At 40.0% G+C, this 19,689-nt stretch overlaps 1 protein-coding gene across 1 annotated transcript in view; it reads right to left on the reverse strand.

The window, feature by feature from the left end:
* Positions 1-6,475, reverse strand: part of zfhx3b (zinc finger homeobox 3b) — a 331,901-nt gene extending 325,426 nt beyond the window's left edge. Inside the window, exon 1 of the mRNA XM_058089529.1 lies at positions 6,335-6,475. The gene's annotated coding sequence lies outside the window, so the exon portion shown is untranslated. The remainder of the gene's footprint in view (positions 1-6,334) is intronic.
* Between the last annotated feature and the right edge of the window lie 13,214 nt (positions 6,476-19,689).

The following is a 19,689-nucleotide window of genomic DNA, read 5'->3' on the forward strand; positions in this document are numbered from 1 at the left end:
CACTTGTTTGACAAGCTGCAATAAGCAGCAATACGTTATGAAATATTTAAAACTTTTAAAAGCTAAATCGGTCAGCGGTTACAGACTTTTCAATACTATTATTACTATTATACTATTAATAATGGAGCTGTATCACAAACACAGCCATTTTACTCAATAAATCATGCTGCACTGTTGATGGCATGATGGCCCACACTCCCGCCTCACACTCCCTATCCCAAATGAGCCTCACAGGCCAGGGTGAGTTGACTCTACTGCCCTGGTCCGCCCCTGGCTGACCCCTCTGACATCCAATGCTGAGCCTTACCGTTGACATCTATCATTCACCAACTAGTAGGAAGAGTGATCATATTCATGAATTGACCTTTCTTTCTACCTGTATAGTACTATATATATTATATAAAATTCAAAGTTGGGCTGAAGTCGAAGAAGAAAACTTAAATCATAGCGCTGTGGCGAACTGGAGGCATTAAATTAAGTTTTGCAGTGTTCGTGGTCCATGTTGTTGTTGACAGGTTGTTGAGAAATGTTAAGTTAATAAATAAGTCATAGAGTCCAATACAGCCCACTATGACAGCTTCAAAAAATCTGAGGAGAAACCCTGATAATGGACTAAAACAAAACACCAATAATGTTATATTGGAATAAAACATATAAAGGATGATAATATCAATTGATCAGTGCTCATGTCAAACTTTATCCTAATGTCACCATGCAAAATACACATTTTTTACCCAGAACTAATGAATTATTCAATATTTATAAGGTAATTGCCTTAATAAAGTTTATGCTAGCAGTAGGGGTGCATGGCTTCAAGTCAAATGTCTGAAAGTGTTTGGGAACGTTGGGATGTTTTTCATTCACTCGAGACAAGTGAAGGCAGCTTGAGCAAGTGAAGGTGGCGGCTCTATTCTGTTAATCCACTTGTATTTTGACTTTTGAAGCCAGAAGCCAATCAGATTGTGAACTACCTTGGTGTTTCCAGCATCAGTGTCTGGTCAGAGATTATTGCACAGAGTTTTTTGTTTATTTTGTTTTTTTATATATTTTTGGAATTCCAGTATTAATTACTATATTTGAGACGGTGTTATTGAATATACACAGTGGCCTATGGGGGGAACAACCACAAGTGTGTTACAAGGGACAGCAGACTGTGCTTATGATATACTGTATTAGTAGCCATACTATGATCTTTCAGTGCTTAGGACAGAGAGACACATCATTCTGACAAGCACATATTTCATTCAGATGAGTGATGGACAAATCATTCATCAATCTCTCACCAGAATATCCCCCCAACACAATCACCATTTTGGGCTAATGGAGCTCAGCATGCTAGATGTTACGTCACAACAATGTGTTTGGAGCTCGGGGGGCTGTAAGGTAGGACAGTCTGACAAAATGGACCATCCTGTGATAAATTTGTCATTTGTTATGACTTCAATTTCTTGGCTGGGCATGGTGAGTCCCCCGAGGTGTCTTGGGAGTTGTCCTGTGTATGTTACTAGGCAACCAGACAGTAGTCCAGAAGGTCACTGTATAGAGCAGCTAAGACAGAGAGAAAAAGCCCTGTGAAAGCACCAGTTGATGTTTTTTAGAGTGGCATTGAACATGGCTTCCCACTAAGAGGCTAATTAAAGTAGTAGTTCTTGGATGTTGACCTTCTCAAAACTGGTGTCGCTCTGGTTGGATTCTGGTGCACAGATGTGGCATCAAAAGTGTTCACATTATATTTGGACTACTCCAGATGTTGAATTGGAAATTACTTCAAGTGGTGTCAATACGGTAATTTGAGACTTGGGGTGAACGGTTTACTGCTTGCAGAAGTTCAAGAATAGATCAAGTGAGGGACACTTTATGCCTCTTTTCTTGTCACAATTAATATCGCAATTCTGTGCGGGCCCCTCTTCAGACACCTTTGTATGCTATCCATCTGTCTGTAATGCTTTTTTGTTGTTATGTTAACAGGACAGCATTACAACATGATAAGAACTGCTTTAGTATTTGCTTTGAATAAGACATTAACCTTAGACAATTTCCTTTTGACTTGTATGCAGTTAGTACTTGCATAGATTGAGGTTATTGTGAAGAATGCTTAAAAACATATTTTCGCTCAGTGAAACTGTTTAAAATCACATGTTGCCAAAAACTGAATTTAATGTTTCACATTTTCCATGTTTGAAGAGTTACAGACAGCTGTGATGAAAGTTGATGGAAATAGCAGCTGTTTTTCTAGCTATCACAGCTATTTTGACTTATTTTAAAAAACTAAATGACTTTGACAAGAATCATGTAGTCTGCTTAACATTATAGATGAATTACTTTGGCCTTGTTTAGCAAGAAAAGGCTGGTAGGTTCATTTTTCTAAAGTCTGGACGTCATACAATCGAACCTGCTTAAGTTCATCCCGCTTACTTTGCCAACCTATCGATGTCGAAGTCCCTTTGAGGGAGCTAACAGTGCACGTCACGGGATATACCTACTTTGACTATAAACAAAACAGGAAAGATGTGTCGGTGTTGTATCTCGTTGCCATATTGTGTCTTTGGCTACTGCCTCAGGCCGCTACCAAAAGGTAACACTCTATATCGGAGTTGCCACCACTGCTGCATGTTGCAATAGATTGTTATCTACTAATTTATTTTCTGCTATGTTACACTCTTGTGCACTCTGTGTGTATGTTAGCGGCCCCGCCTCCACCCACTGAGACAAAGAGACTGCACGACTGTCAAAAGGGCTCACTCCGTTCATGCCGTTCTATGGAACAAACATGCAAAGCTTCTGAAACCAATGCACAAGTAAATCCTGACAAAATCAGTATCTGTATTAAGGCTGTCAAAATTATCAAGTTCATTTTCATTTGTGGTGTGATTCATTTATTTATTTATTATCGTCCCATGCATAGTGCCCTTTGATTGATTGGTGACCACTCCAAGGTGTACCCTGACTCTCACCCAAAGTTAGCTAAAACTGGCTCCAGCTCCCCCACGAATGAGGACAAGTGGAAGAGAAAATAAAGGCATATATTATCTTATCTTAAACCATGGGGATATCTTTATGAACCGGAATACATGGATGCCGAACTTTGTCAGTACCCGGGGAAAACCCACACACTCAAGGGGAGAACATGCAAATTCAAAGATTCAACCCCCAATTGTTGTACAGCCAACATCGTAACCGCTACAGTAGGTCACTCTAATAACTTACCTGTCTTGTGCTGGATGCTACAGCAGCAAGCTCAGTTTCGTTGTGATGTGTCGCAAATTATAGTAATAGAAAAGTCAACCACACTGCAAACTATAACCACCATAATAAACATTTTGTTAAAAGAATACCTCTTTGGTATGTCAAAACTGAGCATTATTATCATCTTTGTTGAAGCATACTTTGTTACGCATGTGTGCCTTTTGAATTCTCCCATCTGTGTAAATGGCTTTTGTTGTATTTAGTCTATGTTACGATTGTAAAATGTCCAATATTAACACACCAATTCAAACATCTGCAGAGGATCCCAGTATTGCTTGTTCCAAGCTTCTTTGCTTTGCCGCTAACATAATCCATCCCTTGAGACCGCTCTGACAATTGAGTTTGGGAGCGGCAAAGACAAAGCACTTGTCACCCATCGAAGGCCCAAATGTATCCATCTGGAAGATGTCGGAACAAAAGAGGCTTCAGGGGCGACTTGAGGTTCTTTACCTCCAAATTCCTCCCAGACGTGCTGGTGACTGTGACAGGCGCTCTCCCAGTGAGCCACCTTCCATGATGAATGGCCAACCCGCCACTCTTTATCGGCCCACTACATCAAGCGCTTACCTCGATTTTATGAGCAATTTTTGCTGCTTTGACTTTCCCTCTAATTTTTGAAGGCAACTCTGAAAAAAATTGATTCAATCTATGAGAGTGTGCAATGCTAAGGTGGAGATTTGCTGTGTGGAGCTTGATTGGACTAGGAGGTACTCATCTCAAAAATGTCTATAGGGAACATTTCATTGAGTTTAGTGTAAACTTCATCTGTTATATAGTGATCCTGGCTTTTACTCTCAGAGAATACCCCCAATGTAGACAGGGACATGGCTAATGTAATTCCAGCAAAGTATAAATTATGTATGTGAGTGAGGGTCACACTTGGAGTTGGTTAGAGTCTGGTCAGGGAGACTGACAGGCAAGCTAAGGAAAAAGGTTTAAGAAAAGACAGCTCTTTCTTTCCAAAGACGTAATCACATTACGGGCGCACAATAGAGCCCGTCTTCTTTAAGTGTACCAGCTTTTTTTTGTCTGTTAGCTCTTTGTGCCTTTGTGCACGTTAAAGCACTACTATAATTTGACAGTTTTTCACCAAACGCCATGTAATACACTATATGCGTAGGAGTGAGCGAAAAGTCAGCTAACAAGTGGTTATTGGGACTGATTTAAGCAGTGTGTCCAAAGAATGAATTGTAATAGAGTACATTAATCATTGTTAAGGTTAACAGACAGTTCATGCAACAGTCTGCCTACCCACACAAAATAACAATCATAATAATAGTAGCTTTAACTTATATTCTTCTATATGTGTCTAGACTACTGTTACATGGTGCATCACACAATAAACTTGAGGCAAAATGGTAATAAGACACATTAAATCAGCATTTAAATACCAAAATCATGCAGTACAACTAATGAAATAACTTCTTAATTAATATCCTTTATAAATTATAAGCAGTGGAAAATTAATGAATGAATTAACTTCTAAAAAAAAAAAAAATACAACTCGTGCACAAGGTGTGTTGGAGGTCAGAATTTAGTGTACTCTGTCTCCACCGTGTGGACAAAGACTGTTTGATTCTAAGGATGCTCATCAGCAAAACAGCTTTTGAAATGATACAGCAGCCAGCCATAATGGTGCATATAAAAAGGAGATTAAAATGCATAAGGACACAGATTGTTGGTCAGTCTCCTCTTTAAATGTGTTTGTCAACAAACCAGGCAATCAGTATTCATGAGTGATTTTTCTACCCCTTATGTGATTGAATTAAGCATTGTAGGGGAACCTATTTGGCAGTCATCTTAGCACTTGGTGTTTTTTTATGACCTATCAATCACCCAAACAACGCTGGAGTGTGCAAGGCATTGCCAGTTTGGGGTCTGACCTGCGGCCCAGTGTGACATTCAAGGAAGGTGCTGCTCACCCAGGAAATCCCATTACATCAAAGTATGATTGATAACAGGAGCGGGCCGGCTCATATGTGGGCTGACATATAATTTTTTTTTTAATCTGTTTTTAAAAAATGATGTGTCCTTGTTCACCTTTATCCCTGTCTTTTACTTTTTCAAATGTCTGTCCGAAACCAGACCAAATGAGGAGTAACAACGGAGCACTCATCTGTCTTTGAATGTGGTAATGAGCAGAAATGGTTAGCATATGAAGACCTTATTTACCTCTATTCTCTTAATGATTTGATTATTAATCTGTAAAAGGTAATCTGCATTAAATAAGATGGATGGATTTATGTTTTTAAATATCACATGCTTTCCGAACCTACTGACTAAAAACCTGACAAGGGAGTCCATATTTGAAATTGAGTTGCACTCAAAAGTGTTTAACCACCACTCAATCATAAAAAAAACATGTAAAAACATAACCAGACAATGTTAAAGTCTTGAAAAATACTGTGAAATAAAATCTTTTACTCACAAACCATTGTTGTCATTGATGACAGTCGTGATGATTGGACGCCAAATTATTTTTCAGATATTAATACTTAACATAACGTTTTATTCACATTGAGTAATTTGATCCAATTATTGGATTTCCAAAAGTTCCTGTACTTTGTCAATAGTATCTGCGTAGTAGAAATGTGTGCAGATTTTATATCAATAATCACTTACATTGCAAAGATGCAATTACAGTTAAAATCAGAGCCACTTAATAAAACAATGATATGATCGAGAAAGGACCAAACATTTTCCAAGATTCATTTTATCATCACTATACCTCAATAATGTAACAATGACCATGGAATTTCCATTTCACCTTCCACTAGTAAATTCAAAACATACATAGAATAGAAGATCCTTGTAAAGATCTCTGCAGTCAGATGTTGTGTCATCTAAAACAGGGGTTCTTAACCTTTTGAACGACGTGAGCCGGGGCCTATTAAATATTAACACTGTATAGATTTAATTGATAAGCAAATCAAGCAAGAAAAATGTGAAGCTTATTAATAAAAAAAGAGCAATATTGACTTATAAAGCGTTAGATAGCGTCAGACCACACTCCACACATTGGGCTCGTGTCTCCCTTCACTTTTTCCATTTACAAAGCCGTACTTGATGAAGTCAGGATTGTACTCACGTAAAAATGTGTCTTTTGGGGGGGACTGGCACCACTTTCGTCTTCATTTTTTTGTTTTAAAAACTTCTCCATTGCTAATTGTAGTAGTTGAATGTCTTCTTCAGATCTTCCGTGAGCTTGTTAAACTGACACATTACCGCCACCATCTGGTCAGAAGCTGCACTGTAACTGAGCGTCTCATATATAACATACAGCAGCATTGCGGCTGGCCTATCACTGGTGTCTTCAGTTGATAACATACTATTGCAGTCCCACGGCCCTCGCCGCCCACTGGTGCAAATCTCAAAGTTTTTTGCGGCCCTATAGGTGGCGCTTGAGGCCCAAGTTTGATTAAGAATCACTGATCTAAAACATTCACCTATATGCAGTCAATGATGTATTGTCAGGTTTTTTTTATTCTGAAATGTGTAACATAGTAACATTTCCAGTAGTAATTTCACAGATATAAAAATTAACGTTGTTTTTTTGTGTTTGTGTTGTAATGTACAGTAGTACAGTACTGTAGTGTAGTGTACAGTAGTACTGTACTGTAGTATTGTAGTGTACAGTGTAGTTATGCTTTTTCCACTTTTCTGACCTATAAATGTAGTTAGAATGTTGTATTCCCTTGTTAAACAATGCCAGAGTTTCAGATAATGAGGTTTGCTCATTTGGAAGTGAGCCCTAAAAACAAATTTGGGATGTCTCAAAACGCTCTGTTTCAAAAGACATGGTAAAACTGCCCATTTGTGATGTCACAGAGGGGCGGATGAGGTCTGTTATAATAAAACCGGTGCTTGAAAGCTGCCACTTAGCCAAATGCAATGAGCGGCAATAGAGCCACTTGGTGATTGAGGGTGCAGAAAAGTCATAAAATCTAGGGTGGGTTGATCTTTAGTCTTTAAGTAAAATTGACCAAATGTAGAATTACTACAGCTTCGGCTTGGACATCAACAAATAGCAACCAGCTGTTTAACGCCAATGGAAAAATCCTCCACACATCACTCACTGTGCACTTCCATAATGCCTTGCACACTGCCGCTCATATATTACTGTATTATCATTCATAGTAGTGATGATACAGTTCATTGCCTGTTGGCTTCTGGGCGCCCGATTGTTACCATACAGCTTTTCTCCAAACGAGAAATCTCGTCGCCTTTTTCATCCCGCAACAAAGTTTGATAATTTAGCTGGAAATTATCAACAGCTTTTATAATGAGCTAAATTCAAAGTCAATTTTCTCTTTAATTGGTAGGTGGTTTCACTAATCGATACCTTCATGCATCTTTTTAGCTCTATACGCAATTTGTGATTGAATTTCCCTTGTTCCCCTTCCTCGTCTTGTTATAATTAGTGTTGGAGTTGAATTAGAGACTTTAGTTGCCACCTAAATGAAGAAGCCGCATCAAAATACCTCTCTCCTCAAATCCACATCACTGCAAGGCAAATGGAATCTAATCTCTTTTAATTCAATCGAACTGATCTTTGACCACAGAAAACATTTCCTAGTTAAATTGTAATCCCTCGCTGCTTCATTTTCCTCAACTAAGTATGCAATTTACATACCTTATAGCCTACGGTCTCTACAGTATGAGCATCAGTGCAGGGAGACCGCTCCCTCGGTGTACTTTTAAAGGAGAGACAATCTTGCAGCAATCAAGCTTTGCCGGGATGCAATTTGGAGCGACACAGACAGAGACTTGATTTAAAAGTCTACAATTAGGGGGGATAGATTTGTGGATTTTGGATTGCCTCTGACATCTCAGTGATTTATTTAAATGAGTTTTCTCTTTCCCCTGTGTAATAGTTAGTGTTTCTTTAACAGTTACATTTCTACCTGAAGCATTGCTTTTTTTCATGATCACCCATTCTGCTCTAAAGCAGATGTAAACAACACCCCACCAAAGACTACAGAGAACCTTTAGCCCTAAGTCAGGGTCTCGCTGGAAGCTTCTGCCCAAACTCTGTTATGTTACTCTTGCTGCACAGTAAGGTGCAGTAATAATTAGGGGCGTAACAGTACATGAATTCATAACATCATTTTTTAAATACATACTCACTCACCCGCCTCTTGTCGACTTGCTCAACAAATACAGTACAGCCCAGCCTGCCCGCGATATGTCCAATGTTATATCTATACCCTTATTACCGTAGTAGGTTTTGAAAACACTGTTTCATTACATTGTTTAATACAGCTACAGTACACTATTTGCTCGCAATAATACATGAATGAAAACAAGTGTTGCATGATGGACACCGCTGTCAGGTTGTTAACATTTTATACCAGGATTTTTTCACAGTTTGGAACAGTTAGCCTCCTCCCCCCCAATGAATATGATACAGTTGGGGACTTCTCTGCTGTTTAAGCAAATTTTCTGAACATGTTTTTGTGGCATTTTCTTCTCACCCCAGGCTCTGTTAAATTGTTTTTCTTATTTTTTCTCAAGCTGTTGCTCCTATGGTGTTTTCTGACACCTCTCTGGGGAGGTTCACCAAAAAAACGTTTTGTGGAGCATTTTCCATTCCTCATGCAAAGCTTTTGCAGTAATTCATTCATTCATTCATTCATTTTCTACTGCTTATCCTCACGAGGGTCGCGGAGGTGCTGGAGCCTATCCCAGGTGTCTTCGGGCGAGAGGCGGGGTACACCCTACACTGGTCACCAACCAATCACAGGGCATGTATAGACAAACAACCATTCACACTCACATTCATACCTATGGACAATTTGGAGTCGCCAATTAACCTAGCATGTTTTTGGAATGTGGGAGGAAACCGGAGTAAACTGCAAAATAAAAGTAAAATGCAAACTCCATACAGAGATGGCCTAAGTTGGCATTGAACTCTGGTCTCCTCGCTGTGAGGCCTGTGCGCTAACCATTCGACAGCCGTGCAGCCCATTTGCAGTTACTGTATAATCGAAATTTTTGTTTGTTTGTTGATCCAGGATGTATGTTTTGTGGCTAAATGTGATGTACAGTACATTCAAGGCTACAGAGAATAACTATGTTTCTTAATGTTTAACTTTACTTCAACAGGACTCAAATTGTTCTTGCATGAAAGGCAACATGGACGGAGTTATTCTATCATTATTCGTCATGATTGTATACTTTTCCCTCTAACCAGCTATTTCGAATGAGATACCTCAACATCCACAGAACCAAGCAAATTAGAGACAGGCCCATGTGAACCAGGTACCACTGACATGAAGCTGCATGTGCAATGATGGGGAATATATAGGTTGCATTAACTTTTAGCTGTAGGCTGGACTCCAATGAATTAATCACCCTGGGGACCCTTCTAATCATAGCCAAATTAATTGCACCATTAGCACTGTAATTGTGTGCCATTGTTCATATGCATAACAACCATGCACACATAGAAAATACATCAGATGGTTGACAAATGTGATATGCACTGCGCCATTCATAATAAATTTATCATCACCTGACACCTTAAACCTTTATCCCAACCTGTCATGTCTTGCTTTAAGTCTCTGTCCCATACTGTCATTTAACAATTCTATCTGCTTCTTAATAAAAAAAAAAAACAACAACATAACAGAGATTAATTGAGATCTATCAGTCTGGAAAAGGAATGGATGGAATGTGCAAAGTTTTTGTAGTTTCAACCAATTTTTTCTACCCATCCAGCTCAGACTGTGGAGAAGCAGATGCCTAACCCACCTAACTTTGGACAAAAAGGTTGAACCTAGACTAGTAATACAAACTGTAATGTGTCATAATGTTGGTGGTATGCTCCAGCATATCCCCACAACGCTAATGAGGCTAAGTTGCATAGAAAATGGATAGACGGATAATGTTGATGGTCCTCCGTTTTTTTTGCATTTGCAGGTGTTGTGGCAAGACCCGGGAGTGTGGATCCTCTGCAGACAGTAGCCAGGCTACTTATCACAGCAAAGACAAAATGGACGAGAGGCTACTTCAAGTAGGAGGACCCAAGGGAATCTGAAACTCTGTAGAGAGATCCATCAGAATATTAAATGAATCTGTGTTGAAGTAAGGCACTGAATCATTACGTACTAAATTGTCATGTTAGTCTGTCTTTAGCAGATCTTTCAAGTGGGTTACCCACTGACAGGTTTACAGACATGATAGAGCCAACAGAACCACAGTGTTATAGTGGGACCCATTAAAATAAGTAACAAATCACTTTGGGGAACTAGCTGTGTTAACAAACATGTACACACACTTCAGAATATAATGTAAATGCTAGTGCTGTAAAAATATAGTAGCTTAAAGTAATTTATTTCATTAATTACATTTTTTTAAAAATGTGTAATTAACGCATGCGCACCATAGCAAGCGAGCCTCTGTTATGGCGGCAGTCGAAATACAGTGGAGAGTCCCCACACAATTACACAGTCTTACGCTCTTAAATAACTTATAACTTGTGAACACATCAACAGCAGTACAATTCCAACACCATATACTGTAAGTAACTTCAACTCACATTGGTCTCTCGTCCTTTCATCCCAGGCAATTTGCTCATTCTCGTCATAGTAACGCGAGATGCATTCAGGGACGTCACGTGCGCGCGTTTCTGTAAATAAACAGGAAGATAAAGAAAAACATCAAGTGCATATTTTTATCACGCAAACACACTTGTACACACATACCAATAGAACCACAGTATTGCGGTGGGTAACACCCTCACCTTCACCCTTGTGTGTAAGTAGTTATTTATTTCCTGTATCTATGAATGCATCCACCTTGAGACCTACTGTACACAAATGACCCCATTCTCCCTCACCATGCCAGTATTCTTGATTGACAGTTGACATGCAAAACCCACTTACATCAGTAGGGGGCGCACAAAGACTGCAGGAAACAATTAGGACAGAGTGCGCCAAGAACAAACTCTTCAGTGACCAGTATCAATTTCCCTATGTATAGTGGGAGTAGAAGCCAATCCCCAATATATATCTATTACACACTAAATTATGTACATTTAGACTGCATATATTCCTCCTGTATATAATGGTAATGGTAATGGTAATGGTAATGGTAATGGTAATGGTAATGGTAATGGTAATGGTAATGGTAATGGTAATGGTTTTATTTCATTTGAACATCCATCAGATTACAATTGAGTGCATTACATAATCAAGTCACAGTTCCAAATGTCCAAAAGGAGAAGGAAGAAGCAAAGCTTATTAAATCCTACCCCTCCATCTGGTACTTTTACAATTAGTAACTGTTACATTTGTTCACTTCCTGCTTTCTGTAATACAGTTTAAGGTTTTGTTTTTTTGTTTTGTTTTGTTTTGGGGTTTGTTTTTTTTTATTTTGTAATTTTTTGTCCCGTACTGAAGTACGAGGTGATATGACCATACAATGACATAATGGGTACCATAGTAACTGTCAATATAGTGATATACGTATATATATATATATATATATATATATATATATATATATATATATATATATATATATATATATATATATAGTACATCATGACTGGTTCAAGACTCTTCATCCTTGTATTTAGCAAACATCAACTGCTTGTATTGTTTCCTGAATTCACTCATCGATGGGCATTGTTTAAGTTCCTTACGCAATCCATTCCATAGTTTGATTCCACATACTGAAATGCTATGGCTTTTTAACGCAGTCCTAGCATATAAGTGTAAATAGTTTAACATGTTGTTATTTGACTTGTCATGCCGCATTGTTGTTAAGTCATAGTTCACATATTTGACAGACGTTGCTTTTCAATCGTAAAGTTTCATATTTAAATGTTGGAAACAATGAATACTTTGCTTAAACCATGAGAATCATATCCCTAACGGGCAAGAGTGTTGTCTCTGATGAGTCGGTCATAGTTGGGGAATAAAGGGCCTCCACACTCATTTACTGTATTAACTTAAATGTGTTCTTCATGACAGGAAGAGCTCTCTTGTTTTTTTTTTCCATTTTAATCATCCTGTTTAAAAAACAGAAAAACAAATCAAACTTTTGTTTATCTCTCAAGATGACAGCAATTGAATCCACAGCAGTAGGGTATAATCAAAACAATGTGTTACACTGGCAAGATTTGTGTCTCCATACTTTTAATTGAAAAATGCTCGGTGAAGACGGCGATCATCTTACCAAATGTGACGTGTTCCCTTTCCCATTAGAGCCTAGTATCATGCCAGTGACATCAGCTGTACCCAATCAATGGAATAATGTTTAAAGAGGTTACATAACATTATATAATCCTGTATAGCTAAGGTTCAGTGTCAGGAGTGGAAGATCTCCTCACCGCAGATGGTGGAGGTCTTCCCAAAGTTTACATTTCACTGACAGCACACAGAGCGTAACACTGACTTGCACCCCAATCAGCCAGTGTGCTTAATCATATGGACCAGCGTCCTCGCTGTCTTGTAGGCTGTGTTTTAGATGGGGGGGACAGGAAAGAGCAGATGGAGTAAAGATGTACTGTTTTCGAAAAAACACTACATCATTTTTATTTGGATCTTCACCCTGACGTTTTATGGGGAACGTAGTGTATTGCTTCACAGCCATAAAATATATAGAGCTTTTTTGAGCCAGGAGTCTGAGTAACCACATTGGTAGCCTTATAGGCACCAAAATACCCACACTAAAAAAATACAACAATTAAACAATGACAGTGGTCCAATTGTTCGCACCGTTGTCTTGCTACTAGCACGTTTTGGGTTACCATCGTATTGGAATGTAATATAGCACGGGCCTTTTCTTTGTAATTTGTATACTCTGTATTCATTTGGATATGATCATATTTGTCACTTCCTGATACATATTACTATATGATTACTACATGATGCAATATTACTACAAACTTACTTTGTAGATTATTTTGAGTGGTCTTGGTTATTTCTGTAGGTTCTGTAGGTTTACTTTATCATTAACACTTGTTGGGAGGAACAATTTCAGCAGTTTCTTTTCAAAAAACACCTATTCCTGAACTGTTGGTCCATTATTTGGTGCAGGACCAAGACCAAGGATTGGGATCACAGCAAAACAATTGAACAGAACAAAGAATATCAGACCTTACAGTTTGATTTAAGGTATGAATACAACCTGAATTAATAGATGGACAGTACTGAGTTATCAAATGTATCCAGTGGCGGGGCAAGGGTACTTGGGGGCTCAAAGAAATTCCCCCCCACCCCATCTGTGCACACCGAAAAACAGGCAGATAGGCCCCCCCTCAAGGGGGTTTGCTACGTTGTTTGATAATTGCATCGTAAATGGCCATTGTTGTCGTTTCTGTGCAGTACATGTATTAGCACTTGGGGCACCCTGTCTCTCAGGGTGACCCCCTAAAAGCCAGGGCCCCAGGCAAATTCCTGGTTTGTCTGTTGGCACGCCCCCGCCTCTGAATGTATCTTAACCAATGTCAAAACACCTAAAAACACTAAACACTGCACTGATGTTCAAGGTTTCAGATGAACTACAGGCAAAGTCACCTATGGGTTAGTGTGTCCCTTCTGTCAAATTGTAGAATCAAATTGTTCCCTATGAACCTCGTGTTTGGTTTTAAACAAATTAAGTTGCTACTTCTGCCCATACAAACTTTCCTCACATAACAGTACAGAACATTCTGCTCAAGCTCACGTCTCCCATTGACTCCAGACAGTTACAGTAATTAGACTTAAACAGAACATGAGATAGTTGGGTTCCTGTTGATGTTTGTTTCCTTCCCAAGGGTCCACTGTGTCAGCACTCTATTGATCCCGCAAGCACAAAGAAGAGCAAAGCAGTAAAAACTCAAAGCTCAACATTTGTTCTTAATTAGCTTAATTGTTTTCCACAATTCTATGCACATCCCTTGAGTTAGTTCCCCTTTTCTGCATCACTGACCAGTCGTCTGATGTGAGTGTTTCAGCACAGAGGCGGCCAAACATTGTGCAGTCCCTTTGATGTCTGTCCATGAATAAATATTGCATAATCTTCAGAAGTTGCCATGTACGTAAAAGCCTTACTGATTACAGGATGGTGTGGAAAGATTTACCAGGAAAGACTTGGGACAGTTGGGAAACACTGACATCATTAAATCAAAGGTAATTACATTCAAAATGTTACATGTCAGACTTAATAATCATGTAAAACCAGTGAACCGATGACATTAGTGACAAGAATAACAACTCAATATCCATTTAATATTTTTAGGATACGCTACATACTTATTTGGGAGTCTAAACAAGCATAAAGACACTTTCACAGTTCAGAAGTTGCAAAGCAACTGAAACAGATCTCGTATTTTATAGGCAGGACTGATCCAGAATCACCCCCAATAAAAGACTCAGCAAGAGTTTGAGCTCATGGAAGATTGCTGGTTCAACTCCTTGTTGAATGGTTGAAGGTTGAATCAAATGCAGATGGACGTCTTCCTTGTGGTTTGAAACTTTCCTTTACTCAACCGGTTCATTAGTTCTGATTCTTGAAGAAGATACTGAAGTCCTACTTGTGCCAGTATCATAAATCACGCCACAGTATTGTACAGTTTGTACGTTACAAATTGTGCAGCATATTTTGTTTGCATGATAAAAGAATGTTTAACAAAGTGCTGTAGGGAGATAATATGGGTTTAATGAAATGTAACCCTACGATGGATTATTGATACGTTGTCTAAAATCCGCTGTCTACACGGAAACGGCAAGCCAGCATTTTCAGATTTTCCCACGGTGGGAATGTGTGGAAAGGCTGAAACGATAAAATACTTTGCCGTTTTGAACTGAAACATTTCCTTGTGATACGCCCCTGAATTTGGCTCATGGAACCTGCCAATTTCTCTTTGTCAGCATGATAATATAATAATAACATAATGTTGTAGAAACATTTTTAAGCACCGTGACCAATATTTCTTCAAATTTGTCAAGTGTCTGAACATACATACAAATGACCTAAGCATTTTTTAGACATCTGTGAGTGTCATCAGAAGTGCACACTTGTAGTCTCAGACCTGTCCAAAACCTGAGAACTTGTGTTTAAGTGAAATTTAAAAAATGGCAACTGTAAATAACAGTCACCAGTTACATACAGTGAACCTTGCAAGGTTGGAGCATTTTTCTTCATGATTTGACTCCAAATCTGATTGTTTCAGCTTGTCTCTTAAAAGAGAAGCAAACAAGTGAGGGAGATAGGGGCAAATATTACAGTAAAAACACCAACAAAAAGTCAATTTTGCATAATATGTGAACCTGACAATATAAAACAGCAGTGATTTCAGATTTAGTTGTGATGAAAGGTAAATGGCAAACATCAGAAATGTATTTTTGTAAAGACATCACACCCTTGAGAGCCCCAGTGCCAAGCCCAAGCCCAAGTAAACGTGAGCATGTCCTCAGAAGGAGGAAGTCAGCATAAAATATTATGCAATTCATCAAGCAACGCATAAAAAATGACTCATTGTGGCGACCCCTGATGTGACAAGAGGAAAGAAGAGACCACAAAGACTGTTTGCTCGGGAACATCTTTGCACAGTGTTGGCATCCCACACATACAACGTAATAAGGCATATCGGTAACATGTTGAAAAAAAAATATATATATATATATAAATCTACCAGCCTGTATTTTGGGCCCTGTGGCTATAGTATTAGTACAAGATGGGGTTTGCACAAAATAATTTCCACTTTTTTGCCTCCGAAGCACAAAAGCGAATCAGGAGGGGACAGACTGATGTCATATGACATCTACAAAGAGACAGTTGTGATGTAGATGACATACGACCCATGCTACCTTCACGACCGCCGTAATGCTCACCCCTGATATATCATTTACATTGTCTGATATGTTATCATAAAAAAATCAAAGACAACAATAAAACTGCACAGTGAACGAGTGGTTAGCATGTTGGCCACACAGTCAGGAGATTGGGGAGCTCTGCGTTCGAATTCCGCTTGGGTATCTGTGTGTTTCATTGTTCTTCCGTGCGTGCATAGGTTTTCTTCGGGCACTCCCGTTTCCTCCCACATTCTAAAAACCTTCATTCATTCATTTTCTCCTGCTTTTCCTCACGAGGGTCGCGGGCGTGCTGGAGCCTATCCCAGCTGTCTTCGGGCCAGAGGCGGGGTACCTGGAGAAAACCCACGCATGCACGGGGAGAACATGCAAACTCCACACAGAGATGGCCAAGGGTGGAATTGAACCCTGGTTTCCTAGCTGTGAGGTCTGCGCACTAACCACTCGACCGCCGTGCAGCCCCATTCCAAAAACATTCATTCATTCATTTTCTACCGCTTTTCCTCACGAGGGTCGCGGGGGTGCTGGAGCCTATCCCAGCTGTCTTCGGGCGAGAGGCGGGGTACACCCTGGACCGGTCGCCAGACAATCACAGGGCACATATAGACAAACAACCATTCACACTCACATTCATACCTATGGACAATTTGGAGTCGCCAATTAACCTAGCATGTTTTTGGAATGTGGGAGGAAACCGGAGTACCCGGAGAAAACCCACGCATGCACGGGGAGAACATGGAAATCCACACAGAGATGGCCGAGGCTGGAATTGAACCCTGGTTTCTTAGCTATGAGGTCTGCGCACTAACCACTCGTCCACCGTGCAGCCCCATTCCAAAAACAAATTCTCCAAATTGTCCACAGGTATGAATGTGAGTGTGAATGGTTGTTTGTCTATATGTGTCCTGTGATTGGCTGGCGACCAGTCCAGGGTGTAACCCTATTGCCGAAAGTCAGCTGGGATAGGCTCCAGCATACCCCGCAACACTAATGAGGATAAGCAGCATAAAAAAATATGTGGATTAATGGACAATAAAACCATCGCCATTCCATTTCTTTTGTAAGCGCATGGAAATCCCCATCGGCGCCATACAAAATTTTGGGTTGGGCCAACTCTGGGGTAGTTTCACAAAACTTGAACTGATGTTGACTTTAATTGATGTTGAAGGAAAATTGCTTTTAAAAATATCTGAGTTAAACTTTGTGTAGCCTGTGTTCAAACTGGAAACAATCACAGCCTCCCTGGCCAAAATGACGTCCTTGGCTCGTTTATCTAAGCATGATTGGCAGAACATGCAAAACGCTTTCCAATGATAGTAGTGGGCGTATCCTTTCACAGGAGCTTATGACGAGTGAGCAGGTTTGCCCTTTCAGTGGTCATACATATTCATCCTTTTATAAATAAGTCAATATAGTAGCATGTGAGCACGGGAGCATGTGCCACTCTTAAAAAGCCCCACCTATAAATCCAGTGTCCAAATGTTTTACTAGCTTTTCTATGTGGTGGAGACAGACAGCAGTCTTCTTTGTGTTATGAATTCATGACTGGAAACTACTTTTTACTAAATATAGCTGTGCAAAGAAATGCCCGTTGATTTGGGCTCAGTGAACCTGCTAGAAGAGAGAGTAATTCCATTCATTCATCCATCTCCTGTGCCGCTTATCCTCACTAGGGTCGTGGGTATGCTGGAGCCTATTCCAGCTGACTTTGGGTGAGAGGCGGGGTATAGCCTGAACAAACTTATATACTACTATCAGGGCTCTACATTGAAAACAAAAATTACTTGCCCATGGGGAATCCTTAAGGTGAGAACTTGCCCGAACTTGCCCCATGTAAAATGAAAAGACTGCCATAATGATATCTAATTTTTGTGGCATCACATGAGAATCTCAAATAAAGATTAATTAATTAATTCATTCATTTTCTACCGCTTTTTCCTCACGAGGGTCGCGGAGGTGCAGGAGCCTATCTCAGCTGACTGCGGGTGAGAGGCGGGGTACACCCTGGACTGGTCGCCAGCCAATCACAGGGCACATATAGACAAACAACCATTCACACAGGTTAATTGGTGACTCCAAATTGTCCATAGGTATGAATGTGAGTGTGAATGGTTGTTTGTCTATATGTGCCCTGTGATTGGCTGGCCACCAGTCCAGGGTGTACCCCGCCTCTGGCCCGAAGACAGCTGGGATAGGCTCCAGCACCCCCCGCGATCCTCGTGAGGAAAAGCGGTAGAAAATGAATGAATCTCCCCGGGCCATCGGTACATCGTTATTGTCGAGCCCTGTACTATATACTGTAGTTCTAGCAGGTAAAAACAAAAGCAATCTGTGCTTTTCCCTGAATGATTGACTAGCACTAACATACAGCTAAGTAAATTGTGTACTACTTTGGTGGGATGGACAGACAAAATTATAACAAGCTCCAAATAGTACTACTAAGTCAGTGTAATTAAGTCATTGTTACATAAGCTTTATGGTGCACTTTACTGCATAAGATTGCTTCAGAGCTTTTATAAAGATGACCGAGTCTGTGTTGGATAAAGAATGTTTTACAAGCGTTTTAAATGTATAGCAATAAAGACAAAACAAGCTAACATAAGCAAGAACTTAACATCGCAGGCTCTAAAAGTAAATACTTGCTGAACACAGTTTTAGGGTTTGAAGCTATTGGAGCAGGTACAGCTGTGTTTGAGAGGACAAGGGAAGCAATGTGTGATTAGCTCCATCGGTTAACCTTTCCAGAAGTTTCCGCCACCCTTGTTGCTCTAAACGCTCTGAGGGATGAGATGCAGTGGACCATGAGGGCTGTGGCCCACCATGATGCAGGGAAGCCTTGAAGGCACCTTGTTACATAAAAAAAACACCAAGCCACTCCAGCGGGACCAAACCTCAACACCTCTTAGAGTTTGGGATTTTCCACTACATCTCTTTTCACAATAACTGCACTAATTAAGACAAATGGCTGTATCCATACAATATGTGTAAATGTTCCTTGAATGGATGTATCACATCATATATCATGGTTTGATGGACCGCCAATCTGTTCCTGGAATTGGATTTGTTGAACGACACCGGATTATTCAACTTTGTTTGGTCTGGCCTCATCACAGAGATTGAATAGGCACCGTGTTGCACATTAAGCCGTGGTTGGTTTATTCCATTCAATTCCACCCTCGGCTATCTCTGTGTGGAGTTTGCATGTTCTCCCCGTGCATGTGTGGGTTTTTTCCGGGTACTCCGGTTTCCTCCCACATTCCAAAAACATGCTAGGTTAATTGGCGACTCCAAATTGTCTATAGGTATGAATGTGAGTGTGAATGGTTGTTTGTCTATATGTGCCCTGTGATTGGCTGGCGACCAGTACAGGGTGTACCCCGCCTCTCGCCCAAAGACAGCTGGGATAGGCTCCAGCACGCCCCCGGAGTAGAAAATGAAAGAATGAATGAGCTCTTTGTAAATAAAAAAACGGCCGAGTGGTTAGCACACAGGCCTCACATCTAGGAGAACCGAGTTCAATTCCACTCTCGGCTATCTCTGTGTGGAGTTTGCATGTTCTCCCCGTGCATGCGTGGGTTTTCTCCGGGTACTCCGGTTTCCTCCCACATTCCAAAAACATGCTAGGTTAATTGACCACTCC

The sequence above is a fragment of the Doryrhamphus excisus genome, chromosome 12 (assembly GCF_030265055.1).
Source record: "Doryrhamphus excisus isolate RoL2022-K1 chromosome 12, RoL_Dexc_1.0, whole genome shotgun sequence".
NCBI classification, from domain to species: Eukaryota; Metazoa; Chordata; class Actinopteri; order Syngnathiformes; family Syngnathidae; genus Doryrhamphus; species Doryrhamphus excisus.